The following is a 13,696-nucleotide window of genomic DNA, read 5'->3' on the forward strand; positions in this document are numbered from 1 at the left end:
CCCAGAGAGAGGGAGCGTCATTTGTGCGACTCATCACGGCAGGGACACAGCGCGCGGCTCTGTGGGTCTCAGCAGCACCTTTCCCGGCAAGATCTGGGTACTGGCTATTTCCACGACACGGCCAAGGGCACACGGCGCTCCCGCTATGGGAACAGGGAGGCTTTTTAACAAGCCTGCCGTCCATCACCGTGAGAAGTGGCAGCTGACAAAAGCTGGGTCTCTGCCTTCGGGTGTCACGGCCTGGACTTAAATTAGGATTCCAGCTCCTTGATTTCCGAAGGTGCTCAGGACCCGACCGAGTCCTGCCAGCTTCCCCGGGCAGAGCCTCACGCCCAGCACGACCGCGTCTGCAGGCGGCGCCTTAGGAACCAGGGGTTCAGGGTCAGGGCTTTCTGAGACCGGAGGAGAGGGCGCAGCCTCCGCTGTGGGAGGGCAGAGCAGGAAGGCGGCCCCTGCCAGCACCCTCAGGGTGGGCTTCCAGACCCCAGAGCCGCGAGAGTGTCAGCCCTGGCCCCTGGCATTTTGTTGTGCAAGCCCCGGCCACAACACAGCAAGAGAAGTGCTTAGTGGTCTTGTGGCGGTGGGGGGGCTTTTGGACACCCGTGGACCCCTCTGCTTGGTTTCTCTGCTCAGCTATAGCGGGCAGAATTTCCAGGCGGAGTGGCGGTGGAGGGTGGTGGTCAGTGCGTGGGTCCTGGAGGCACACGGTCTGGATTCAAGTCCACCGTCTCAGGTGTGGGCTGTGACGCCCTGAGCACATACCCCGATGGGCGCCAGGACTGGGGCTGGGGTACAGAGCGCCCTCTGGTGGCGCTTGCTGTTACTGCATGCAGCCCCACATTCGGATCCTGCACAGGAACCCGCCCATTCCCCTGGCCTGGCCTTGGTCTGTATCCCTCGGGCCAAGCTTCTTCCAGATCTCATAACCCCTTGCCACAGCCATGGAATTTTTGTTTTGCATCATACTCATGACTTGGAGCTCCAGGGACACCCCAGGGGTGAGAGTAGAAGGAAGAGCTGGCAGACGGCATTGTGGTGTAGCAAGTAAAGCCACCGCCTGCGGCACCAGCATCCCATGTGGGCACCGGTTTGTGTCCTGGCTGCTCCACTTCTGAACCAGCTCCCTGCTAACGGCCTGGGAAAAGCAGCAGCAGATGTGCCAAGTGTTTGGGTCCCTGCTACCCACGTGGGAGACCCAGAGGAAGCTCCTGGCTCCTGGCTTCAGCCTGGGCCAGCACTGGCTGCTGTGGACCCCTGGGGAGTGAACCAGAGGATGGAGGAGCCCTTTCTCTGTCTCTCCTTCTCTCTCTGCAACTCTGACTCTCACAATAAACAAACAAGTCTTAAAAAGTAAAGGCAAAGCTGGCCCCGTCGTGTTCCTGGGAGGCGACCACTCTTGGGAGTTCAGCCAGGTGTTTCCAAGCACCCATGTTCTTCCACGCTGGCGCCCGAGCCACGCTGCACCTTGCTTGCGCCCTTGGCTGTGGCCTCTCTCAGAGCCCTCTCTGTACCAGCGCACTGGGACGCAGCACACTTTGCGTAGAAGGCTGCACCACATCCCACGGGGTGGGAGGACCAAGTATGCACCCAGCCCCCATGCTGGCTGCAGGGTGACTCCACGTGGCCTTCCACGCACCTGGGGGCTGCCTGGGAGTAGGGCTGCTGGACTCACACAGACCCTGCTGGCAGGCCGCCTCCCCCTCAGCCAACATCCAAGATGGGGTCTCCAAGGACCCCCCTGGTTACCAGGGTGTCGGCGGTAACTAGGAGCTGCTGTCACTCCAACCCCAGGGTCTGCACAGGAACCCGAGACAGCTCTGGGGGTTGAACTTGGTGGCCACTTGCCGGCCGATGACAGCAACGCCTTAGCCGGGAGTAAATCACACGGTTTTCACTTCATTATCCTACAAGGTCAGAAAGCAGGGCTTCCGGCAACACGGGAAGTTCTGGGCAGAAAACGTCCATTTCAACATCTGCAGGGCGAAGTTCCGACGCCGCCCACTGGGGCCAGGCTTACTCATGCCACCAGCAACCCCAGGGGACGCCTGGCGCTTCTCGCTGGCGATGGGACAGGTGAGTGCAGGGCAGCCCGGGAGGCGGCCGCGCCTGCAACCGCGCTGAGCTCCGTTCAGCACCGGCGGCCGTGGACAGCGCCCGAGCCGCGCTCGCTGCGGGGCGGGCGGAGGAGGAGGACTCGGGGCGGGCGCGGCGCGGCCGTGGCACCTGCTCCCAGGACGCGTGGCGAGCCCACGCAGCCGGGGCCTGGGAACTGTCTCCGCGCACGCCCCGCCCCTGCCGGGAGACCACCCCCCAACCCTGGGGCGCGGGGCAAGTGCAGCAAGCAACCCACCCGCCAGACCTGACCGCTGGCCGCTGTCCTGCTGCGTGGCGCCAGCCCGCCTGCGCGAGCTACTGCCCAGCTTCTCGTGGGCGGGGCCCCAGAGGGGCCGGACGGACCTCTGCGCGGCTGTGGGCTCGGGCTACGGGTAGGGTTCGGGTCGCGGGGGCGGGGTGAGGTCCGTGTCACGAGATGCACTCCGGGTTCCGGGCTGTAAGAGCAGCCAGGGCTGGGCGGGCCCGGAGGCGGGTCCGAGCCGAGTAGCTCTGCCTGTCCCCCGCCAGCCCCTCAGTAAGAGCTCACACCCAACCCGAAGCCGCGTGTGGACTTTTAAAGGGCCCGTGCGTGTTTTAATGCCTCTGCTTGCACAACAATGCATGACAGAAGTCACCGTGGGGAAGAGAGAAGGTCTGGAGTGGGCCCGCACTTGTCGGCCATCAGGGCCCGTCCTCTCCAAGGAGCAAATTCAAAATGGAACTTGAGACCCGTGTGTGCCTTTGCGGACAGCGCGACGCCTCATTCCAGGCGCAACGCTTCCCTGTTTGCCTGCTGCCAGGTGACCCGGAGGCAAGCTGGCCGCGCCCCTTTTCGTGGGGGAAGTTCTGAGGGTCTCCGTGCCACAGTCGGGACCCTGGGGCCTGACGGCGGGCGTTCCTCTCTGCTGGGGACGGTGACGGTGCCCGCCAGGGCAGGGGGTTGTGCGGCCGTGAGTGGGTTCCCCTAGGGCACGGGGGCACGTGGAGTAAGGTCTGCGCTGCGCGGCTTCCAGGCAGCAGGCTCCGATCCCGTCATCAGGGACTTGGCCGGCTCATGCCCCCGACGGCCCTGCTCCATTCGCTCCTCACCCCGTTTTCAAACCAACCAGAGCCTTCAGCACATAGGTCACTGGTGCTCGCTGCCCTTGGCCTCTTTCTCACTGGGAAGGAGACCCCAATACCACAATGGCCTCTTCCGGGGATGCTGTGGGGAGTGAGGGTGGGGAGGGGCCCAGGAGCGGCCCCGCCGTGGGGACTCGCCTGCTGCCCTCACCAGGTGCCGAGCCCTGAGGCCTGGCCGCCAAGCCCTCTGACAGGGGGAGATGATTCGGGGGGGGGGGTGCGTTTTGCAGGTGTCACTGCCTCTACCATGCAGCCCAGTGGAGAGCGGCAAATGCGTGCTGGGATCCACCTCCTTGCAAAAACGAGTGAAAAACACTGCTCTGAAAATGCACCCTTGAGAGAGGCTCAGAAAATTACAAACTGAAACACACAAGGGAGACGCCTGTCCCAGCCGTCCGCAGCGCCCTGGGAGCCCAGTCAGTGTGGCACTGACACAGAAATGAGCAAACATGAGTGGGACAGAAAATGGAACCAGAATTAAATCCACAACCTCCCTTGATTATGGCAACTGCATTAGTTCAAGTCAGAATGACTTGATACTCACTCATTCAGAATTATTAATAAAAACACTGCTGACCACTGGCTAGCCATCCGAAAAGGGGAACATGGATTCCGATTTTATTCCAAATACAAAAGCAAGTTCTAGATTAAAATCTAAATGGATTAAAGTAGAGAATGATAACCTTGTGAGAAGGCTTTGGGGTTCCAACAGCTCAGCTGATAAACCTCCCGGGTCACAGTGGGGGCCGGGGGAGGGGCGTGTGTGGCCCGGTGGTGCAGGCTCTGGTTAAGGTGCCACATCCCACACTGGAGGGCCTGGGTTTGATTCCCGGCTCTGGCTCCTGACTCCAGCTGCCTGTCCATGGCAGCTGTGGTGGCTCAAGTCACCGGGCCCTGGTCACCCACCTGGGAGACCCAGACAGAGCTCCTGGCTCCTGGTTTCAGAATGGCCCAGCTCCAGGTGGTGTAGGCATTTGGGGGGGTGAACCACTAGATGGGAGCTCGCTCTCTCTCTCTCTCTCTCTCTCTGCTTCCCAAATGAATAAAAATTTTGAAAGCCCCAGGGCTGAGGAGTTTTGTGAGCTGTATATCAGACAAAGCAGACGTTATGTAACAGGGAACATCGCTGGCCAGGAGAACAGGGAAAACCACAAGACTGGTGAGTGGATGTGACTTGCTGAGTCGCAGGCTTTATGTCGCCCTTCCTGTAATTGACACGGTAGGTGAGCGATCACTGGGTCTGTAAGGACAGCTGGACAGCGCTTTCCAGCTAACTGACCCCCCAGCACTCACAGAGCCTCCCACCCAATAGCAAAGCCACATCTCCCCAGGTGTGTGTGGAACGTTCACCAAGATGGGACAGGTGCCGGGCCGTGAACACGTCTCTACAGAAAAGACCAAAGTCATACCAAATATGTTCTCTGGTGGCAGTGGTATTAACTCAGGGCTGAGTGACAATAGACGTCCACAAAAGCCCCCAAATATGCAAGTAAAACAACATACTTTTCATTTTTTTTTTTTGACAGGCAGAGTGGACAGTGAGAGAGACAGAGAGAAAGGTCTTCCTTTGCCGTTGGTTCACCCTCCAGTGGCTGCCGCGGCCGGCGCACCGCGCTGATCCGAAGGCAGGAGCCAGGTGCTTCTCCTGGTCTCCCATGGGGTGCAGGGCCCAAGCACCTGGGCCATCCTCCACTGCACTCCCTGGCCACAGCAGAGAGCTGGCCTGGAAGGGGGCAACCGGGACAGAATCCGGCGCCCCAACCGGGACTAGAACCTGGTGTGCTGGCGCCGCAAGGCGGAGGATTAGCCTAGTGAGCCGCGGCGGCGGCCATAAAACAACATGCTTTTAAATAATTCATGGGTAAAAGAAATCAAAGGAATGTCTGAAAACAGGAAATATTTAAAACTGAAAGATCATGCGTACTGTGCAAAGTTAGTGTCCTGGGGGAGGGCGCTCGGCTGTGGTTAAGTTGCCCGTGGCCTAGGGGAGGGCGCTCGGCTGTGGTTAAGTTGCCCGTGGCCTAGGGAGGGCGCTCGGCTGTGGTTAAGTTGCCCGTGGCCTAGGGAGGGCGCTCGGCTGTGGTTAAGTTGCCCATGGCCTAGGGAGGGCGCTCGGCTGTGGTTAAGTTGCCCATGGCCTAGGGAGGGCGCTCGGCTGTGGTTAAGTTGCCCGTGGCCTGGGGAGGGTGCTCGGCTGTGGTTAAGTTGCTCGTGGCCTAGGGGAGGGTGCTTGGCTGTGGTTAAGTTGCCCATGTCCTACATTGGAGAACCTGGGTTTAGTTCCTGGCTCTGACTCCTGAATCCAGCTTTTTCTGGTGCAGACGCTGGGCTGCGGCAGTGACGGCTCGGATGGCTGGGTCCCTGCCACTCACGGGGGAGACCTGGGCTGAGTTTCTGGCTCTTGGCTTTGGCTCTGTGGGCATTTGCAGCATGAAGCAGCAGACAAGAGCCTCTCTGTTTCTCCCTCTCAAATAGAAATAACTAAATAAAATCAGCAATCTGCTTTGTAGAGTAAAACTATGGAAACTAGAACTAAAATACCAACAGAAATCATGCAGTGGGGCCGGCGTTGTGGGGTAGCGGGTTAAGCCGCCACCTGGGATGCCGGCATCCCGTGTGGACGCTGGCTCAAGTCCCGGCTGCCCCACTTCTGATCCAGCTCCCTGCTGATGGCCTGGGAAAGCAGTAGTAGGTGGCCCAAGTAGTTGGGTCCCTGCACCCATGTGGGAGACCTGGATGGAGTTCCAGGCTTCTGGCTTTGGCCTGGCCCAGCCCTGGCCATTGTGACCATCTGCGGGGTGAACCATTCGGTGGAAGACCTCTCTATGACTGTCCCCCGTCTCTCTTTGTATCTCTGACTTTCTCTCTTTGTATCTCTGACTTTCTCTCTCTCTTTCTTTTCCTTCCTTCCTTCCTTCCTTCCTTCCTTCCTTCCTTCCTTCCTTCCTTCCTTCCTTCCTTCCTTCCCAGGCAGAGTTAGTGAGAGAGAGAGAGAGAGAGAGAGAGAGAGACAGAGAGAAAGGTCTTCCTGCCATTGGTTCATCCCCCAAATGGCTGCTACGGCTGGCGCTGTGCCGATCCGAAGCCAGGAGCCAGGTGCTTCTCCTGGTCTCCCATGGGGTGCAGGGCCCAAGCACTTGGGCCATCCTCCACTGCACTCCCGGGCCATAGCAGAGAGCTGGACTGGAAGAGGAGCAACCAGGACAGAATCCAGCGCCCCGACTGGGACTAGAACCCAGGGTGCCAGCACCACAGGCGGAGGATTAGCCTAGTGAGCCGCGGCGCCGGCCTGTATCTCTGATTTTCAAACTCGTAAAATAAATCTTTTTAAAAAAATCATGTAACCTTGGTGAGAAATGATTGAGGTCAAAGCATTTGTTGTTTGAAATGATGATTGAGATTTTAAAATTGTTTATTTTTATTTGAGAGGGAGAGAGAGAGAGAGAGAGAGAGAGAGAGAGAACGCCCTTCCATCCATTGGTTTACTCTCCAAATGCTTATAGCAGGCAGGGCTGGGCTGGGCCGAAGCTGGGATCCAGGAGCTCAGCCCATGTCTCTCCACATGGGTGGCAGGATCCAAGACTTTAGCCGTCACCTGCTCCCTCCCAGCATGCTCATTACCGGCTGACGTCGGAACTGGTGCTGGCTTTCCCACCGGCTGACGTCGGAACTGGTGCTGGCTTTCCTACCGGCTGACGTCGGAACTGGTGCTGGCTTTCCGACCCGGCTGACTTGGGAAGTGGTGCTGGCTTTCCCACCGGCTGACTTGGGAAGTGGTGCTGGCTTTCCGACCAGACATCCCAGTAGGGATGCGGACGTCCGGCGCTTGTCAGGCACTAGGACAGCCAGCAGCCAGGGGCCCCGTGAGTGAGACTGTGATTACACTAGGCTCGGCCAAAGAGAGCTGGCAAAGCCAGTGCCTCCATCGCTGAAAAGATGCGGATGAACCATTTCACTTCGAGACAGAGGACACGCGATAAGAACAAAGCCTCAAGTGGGGAGGAGGGGAGAACCACGTGGAGAGAGAGGTGGGACGTTAGAAAGTCCAACACTAGAAGGGTAGAAGTAGCCCAGGGCGTCCACGGTCGCGGTCTGGGATCCAGATGGCTGGGTACGTCGGACAGCGCCAGCCTGGCTGGAAGCCAGCACCCAGGTGTGGGCTCTCAGGGGCTGCGCCTGGGGCGTGCGGAGCACACAGGGAGCGTGGAGCCAGAGGCCGGGGCAGGGCGGGCCGTAAGACAAAGCTGCAGTGGCTTTTGGTGTGGGAGGAGAGGAATGTCAGGGTCAGTCACCGTCAGCACGCAGAGCCTCACGCCCAAATGACAAACGTGCCAGCAGCAGGTGCCTCCTCCTCAGAGCTGCGAGTCCGGACACTACAGACGGAGAGGAGTCGGCGGAAGTGACAAAGCTGCCACCTCACCGCGGAGTTGTAACACGTTTCTTTCTTTCTTTCTTTCTTTCTTTCTTTCTTTCTTTCTTTCTTTCTTTCTTTCTTTCTTTCTTTCTTTCTTTCTTTCTTTCTTTCTTTCTTTCTTTCGACAGGCAGAGTGGATAGTGAGAGAGAGAGACAGAGAGAAAGGTCTTCCTTTGCCGTTGGTTCACCCTCCAATGGCCGCCGCGGCTGGTGCGCTGTGGCTGGCGCACCGCGCTGATCTGAAGGCAGGAGCCAGGTGCTTCTCCTGGTCTCCCATGGGGTGCAGGGCCCAAGCACTTGGGCCACCCTACACTGCACTCCCGGACCACAGCAGAGAGCTGGCCTGGAAGAGGGGCAACCGGGACAGAATCCGGCGCCCCAACCGGGACTAGAACCCCCAGAACCCGGTGTGCCGGCGCCGCAAGGCGGAGGATTAGCCTAGTGAGCCTCGGCGCCAGCCTGTAACACGTTTCTAAAACCTCCTATTGCAGTGTAAAATCCACACGACACAAAAGCCATCTTTTCCCCATTTTGAGTGAACAGCCCAGTGGCATTCAGCCTGTTCCCACTGAGCAGCTGTCGCTCCCCGTCTTCGTGGAGGAACGACACAGGACCCTGCGCTGTTCTTTCGTCTGCTCGGCCCTCCCCGGGTTTGCTGCTGGTTCTTCCCGGGTTGGCTACTATCCCTTCCACCTCCGTGGAAGGGCAGTTCCCCCTGGCCACATTCCCCACTTCCGCAGGGGAGCGGCACACCGCCGGCCGGCTTTCTCGGGGGCTGCACGGGTTCCCTTAGATGTTCCCCATAGATGTTCCTGGTGCATGCCGTCTCTCTCCTCCTTTATAGTCCTCCTCCACCAATCCCAACTCGGCTGCCCACACGCCGAGTACGCAGCTCTCCAATCAGGAGCAAGTCCTACAGTTTATTGGTTGAACTGGAGGCAGCTGTGCGGAAGCTGTTTACTTCTCTCCCAGCACCATGTTGTGGGAGAGCAGATGCATAGAATAAGTCTTAATTCCAGTAACTCAGTCTAGTCCGGTTGCTCCCCACAGATCCCCCTTTCTTTTTATTTTTTGGCGTTGATACGCGCCTGTCTTCGGTGTCCCGCGGCACACACTCTGCTCTACTTGCTAGAGTTGCCACAGGCTCTTACAAGTCCTATCAATCAGGCAAACCGAATCCGGGTCCTCTCTTTGCCATGTTGTGAGAAGGTTTTTAGGCGCTGATGCGTGCCTGTGTTCGGTGCCCTGCAGCGCATGCTCTGCTCTGCCTGCAGGGGCTTACAAGCCCTATCAGGCAAACCGAATCCAAGCCTTCTCATTGCCTTTTTGTGGGGAGGCCTTACTGATGTTAATTCGTGCCTGTCTTCGGTGACCTGAAGCGCATAAGCTGCTAGCCGCCCAGGTGCTCATCGCCTCACTAATCGGGCAGACCGAATCCAAGCCTTCTAATTGTTGTATTGTAGGGAGGCCTTTCTATTTCTCTATTTCTCTATCTCCGGGCATTCCTATTTCTCCCATTTTACTTCTGTCTGCCAACATTCCCATTTCTCTCACTCCACTTCCAAACTTCTGTTTCTCTTATCCCCGCAGCTTCCCGGTGCCCGCCCCGAGGCTACTTCTCGGCAGCTTCCCGGCTGAGCCGCTTCAGCCCGCGCCTCTTTCATCTGCGCAGCTTCCCGGCTTTGCGCGGCTTGGCTTCGCGTGCTCCGCGGTCTCCACGCCCTTCGCGTCTGCACCACGGCCTCGCGCCAGCCCCGTTCCCTATCTATTCACGCCCCGTGCTCTCTCTGCACGCGGCGGCTTCCGCGAGTAACACAGCGTAGCTTACGTGTCCGCCACTAGCATTCAATCTAAGTTCCCCGGGCTAGCCTGGCGAATTCAACCCAGCATACGTCTCCACCCCACGGTTTGGCTTCCCGTCCTTTGCTCCCCGGGCTAATCAGACGGATCCCAACCAGGCTCACGTTTCAGCTTCTGGTTTCAACTTTTCGCCCCCTATTCCCGGGCTAACTTGAGAATCCCAAAGTGGCTTTCGTGTCCGCCTTGGCCTGCCCCCCGCGGCTTCAATTTCCCTAACATTTTTCTCTACCCGGTATGTTTCCCCAAACTTTCCTCCAACGATATTCCTCCCTCATTTCTCCTGGCCTCTCCCCACAGTCCGCATCCGAGTCTGTTTGTTCTAGCTTTCACTTTCGCTTTCGACCTTAGAGAATTCTCCCAGCTTCCCCCCGTAGTCCGTATCCGAGTCTATGCCTAGGCTTTCAATAGCTTCTTCCGGCACCTTTTTCGTCCGGCTTTTCCCTAGGCTGTTTGCTAGTCTCTCTCTCCGGTAATTTCCCATTTCTTCCCGTTTCTTCCCTCCTAAGTTTGCTATCCGTCCTAGGTTTCCTCTCCGAGCTAGGTTTCCTATCCGAGTCACGGCACCATTATGTCGCTCCCCCTCTTCGTGGAGGAACGACACAGGACCCTGCGCTGTTCTTTCGTCTGCTCGGCCCTCCCCGGGTTTGCTGCTGGTTCTTCCCGGGTTGGCTACTATCCCTTCCACCTTCGTGGAAGGGCAGTTCCCCCTGGCCACATTCCCCACTTCCGCAGGGGAGCGGCACACCGCCGGCCGGCTTTCTCGGGGGCTGCACGGGTTCCCTTAGATGTTCCCCATAGATGTTCCTGGTGCATGCCGTCTCTCTCCTCCTTTATAGTCCTCCTCCGCCAATCCCAACTCGGCTGCCCACACGCCGAGTACGCAGCTCTCCAATCAGGAGCAAGTCCTACAGTTTATTGGTTGAACTGGAGGCAGCTGTGCGGAAGCTGTTTACTTCTCTCCCAGCACCATGTTGTGGGAGAGCAGATGCATAGAATAAGTCTTAATTCCAGTAACTCAGTCTAGTCCGGTTGCTCCCCACAAGCAGCCATCACCGCCATCCCTCTCCAGGGACTGCCATCCTCTGAAACCCCGCCCCCGCAGCCCCCGCAGCCCCCGTAGCCCCCACAGCCCCCGCAGCCCCCACAGCCGCCTCTGCAGTCTCTCTCCATGAAGCTGAGTACTCGGGGGACCTCACACAGTGGGACTAGGAGATGCATGTTCTTGGATGGGTTTATCTCACGTAGCACAAGGTCGTCGGTGCTGGAGCAGGTGTAGACGTCCTCGCTCGTCCAGGGTGGGGAGTGTTCGGAACGTGCAGACCTCAGGTGTTCCTCCATCTTTGTGCCGATGGCCACTTGGGTTGCTGCCGCCTCACGGCCGCTGTGGCTGATACAGCTGTGTGCAGGCTGGTGTGGATCTGAGTCCCTGTTTTCACAGGGAGAGAAATGGCTGGGTCCGATGTTAATTCCGAGTTTGATTTTTGTAAGGACTTTGCATACTGCTTTCCACAGTGGCTGTACCATTTTATATCTCTACCAATGGGGCACAAAACTTCCAATTTCCCCATGTCCTCACCAACACTTGCTATTTTCTGCTTTGGCTTTTTTTTAAGGTTTATTTTTATTTGTCTGAAAGATAGAATGATGCAGAGATAGTTAGCTAGCTAGAGGTGTCCATCTTCCACGCACCAGTTCACCCCCAGATGTCTGCAGTAGCAGGGGCTTGGTGTCAAGCTGAAGCCCAGAGCCAGGAACTCCACTGGGGTCTCCCGCGTTGTGGCAGGGACCCCAGTGTGTGAGCCACCGCCTGTGGCCCCTGGGTGTGCATCATCAGGAGGCTGGAGTGGAAGCAGAGGAGGGGCTGGCGCCAGGCACTCAGGTTTGAGATGCAGGTGTCCCGCGCGGCAGCTTCACCCCTGCACCACCCCTGGCCTGTGTTCTGCTTTTTGATGACAACTGCTGTCATAGTCCGTCTGGGTTTCTGTAACAGAAATGCCATAGGCTGAGTTTATAAATCATAGAAATGTTTCGTTCCTAGTTCTGAACGCTGAGAATTCTGGGAGCAAGGTGCCAGCAGGCTGAGTGTCAGGCGAGGGCTCTTGGCGTCTGAGATGGCCCCTTCTTGCTGTCCCCCCACATGTCCTGTGGGGCAGACATGTTCCCTTGGGCCTCCTGTAAGGGAACTGATGTCCTAGTGAGGCCTCCGTGAGCCCCGTTCTGCTCTCAGTCACTCCAGGACTCGGTTCCGACACGTGAATTTTGGGAGGGCACAAGCATGCCGGCCATGGCAGCCACCCTCATGGGCGTGCACCCCAGCGGGCAGCCGAGCAGATATGTGCCACAACAGAGTGCCCCGGCTTCATTTCACGAGCACGGGCAGAAGCCTCCTCTGACATCACCAACACGGTTACCCGACTTACAGCAGCCAAACCGTTTACCGGAAAATAGACCGATTGCCAGACACAAGACCTTCTCACAGCAAGGACTCCCCCACTGAATGACCCTGAAGGAGGCTGAATAAACAGACTCACAAAGAGGGAGAGCGGGCTCGTGTGGTAGGCTCGAGGTGATTCTGGTCTACACCCAACAGGAGTCTTTGCAACAGTGGTTAGCCTAATACTAATTATTATTATTATTATTATTATTTTTTGGACAGGCAGAGTGGACAGTGAGAGAGAGAGTCAGAGAGAAAGGTCTTCCTTTGCCATTGGTTCACCCTCCAATGGCCGCCACGGCCGGCGCACCGCGCTGATCCAATGGCAGGAGCCAGGTGCTTCTCCTGGTCTCCCATGGGGTGCAGGGCCCAAGTACTTGGGCCATCCTCCACTGCACTCCCTGGCCACAGCAGAGAGCTGGCCTGGAAGAGGGGCAACCGGGACAGAATCCAGCGCCCCGACCGGGACTAGAACCTGGTGTGCCGGCGCTGCTAGGCGGAGGATTAGCTTAGTGAGCCACGGCGCCGGCTTTAATTTTTTTCTAAAGATGTATTTTTTTATTTGAAAGTCAAAGTTATACAGAGGGAGAAGCAGAGGCAGAGAGAGAGAGAGAGAAAGAGACAGAGAGGTCTTCCATTCACTGGTTCACTCCCTAACTGGCCACAATGGCCAGAGCTGGGCCAATCCGAAGCCAGGAGCTTCTTCCAGGTCTCCCCATGTGGGTGCAGGGGTCCAAGTCCTTGGACCATCCTCCACTGCTTTCCCAGGCCACAGCAGAGAGCTGGATCGGAAGAGGAGCAGCCGGGACTCGAACCAGCACCCATATGGGATGCCAGCGCTGCAGGCAGCGGCTTTACCCACTGTGCCACAGCGGCAGCTCCTAATTCTAAATTTTTTTCTGGAAGGGAAAAGAGCTAAGAATAGCTTAGGTGCTCTGAAGAAGATGAACCAGTCGGGAGACCCTGCTGTGACAGACGTCAAGGCTTCCTGGAAAGCTCAGGTAGGGCGGTGTGCTGTTGGTGCAGAGACAAATAGAAGAGTGGAACCAGGGGCCGGTGCTGTGGTGTAGCGGGTAAAGCTGCTGCCTGCAGTGCCAGAATCCCATATGGGCACCAGTTCAAGTCCCGGCTGCTCCACTTCTGATCCAGCTCTTTGCTGTGGCCTGGGAAAGCAGTGGAGGATGCCCCAAGCAAGTCCTTGGGCCCCTGCACCCACATGGGAGACCCGGAGGAAGCTCCTGGCTTCGGATTGGCCCAGCTCCGGCCATTGCGGCCAATTGGGGAGTGAATCAGCGGATGGAAGACCTCTCTCTCTCTCTCTCTCTCTCTCTCTCTGCCTCTCCTTCTCTCTCTGTGTGTAACTCTGACTTTCAAAATAAATAAATAAATCTTAAAAAAAAAAGAAAAGGAAAGGGAAGCGGAACGAGATACGCAGCCCAGGCACGCGCAGCCCAGGCACGCGGACGCTTGCTCCATGTCACCAGCTGGTCTGCAGCTCCTAGGGAGGAAGGATGGTGTTTCCATGAGTGATGCAGACAGCACGAGTGAAAGAAACGAAGCAGAGTCTCTTGTCCCCATGGCACCCAAAGGGCCATGAACTCTCAAAATCAAAAAGTAAAACTGTAAGCCATTAAAATGGGAATATGCGATGATAGCTTTTCTTCCTCAAGTTAGGAATTAGTTTCTTCAACCAATCTCTAAGAACACAAATGACAAAGGGAAGTTGAGAATATTGACTAGATTAAAATGGACATTTCTCTTCACCCGAGGAA

Source organism: Oryctolagus cuniculus, chromosome 2 (genome assembly GCF_964237555.1).
Source record: "Oryctolagus cuniculus chromosome 2, mOryCun1.1, whole genome shotgun sequence".
In the NCBI taxonomy this organism is placed as follows: Eukaryota; Metazoa; Chordata; class Mammalia; order Lagomorpha; family Leporidae; genus Oryctolagus; species Oryctolagus cuniculus.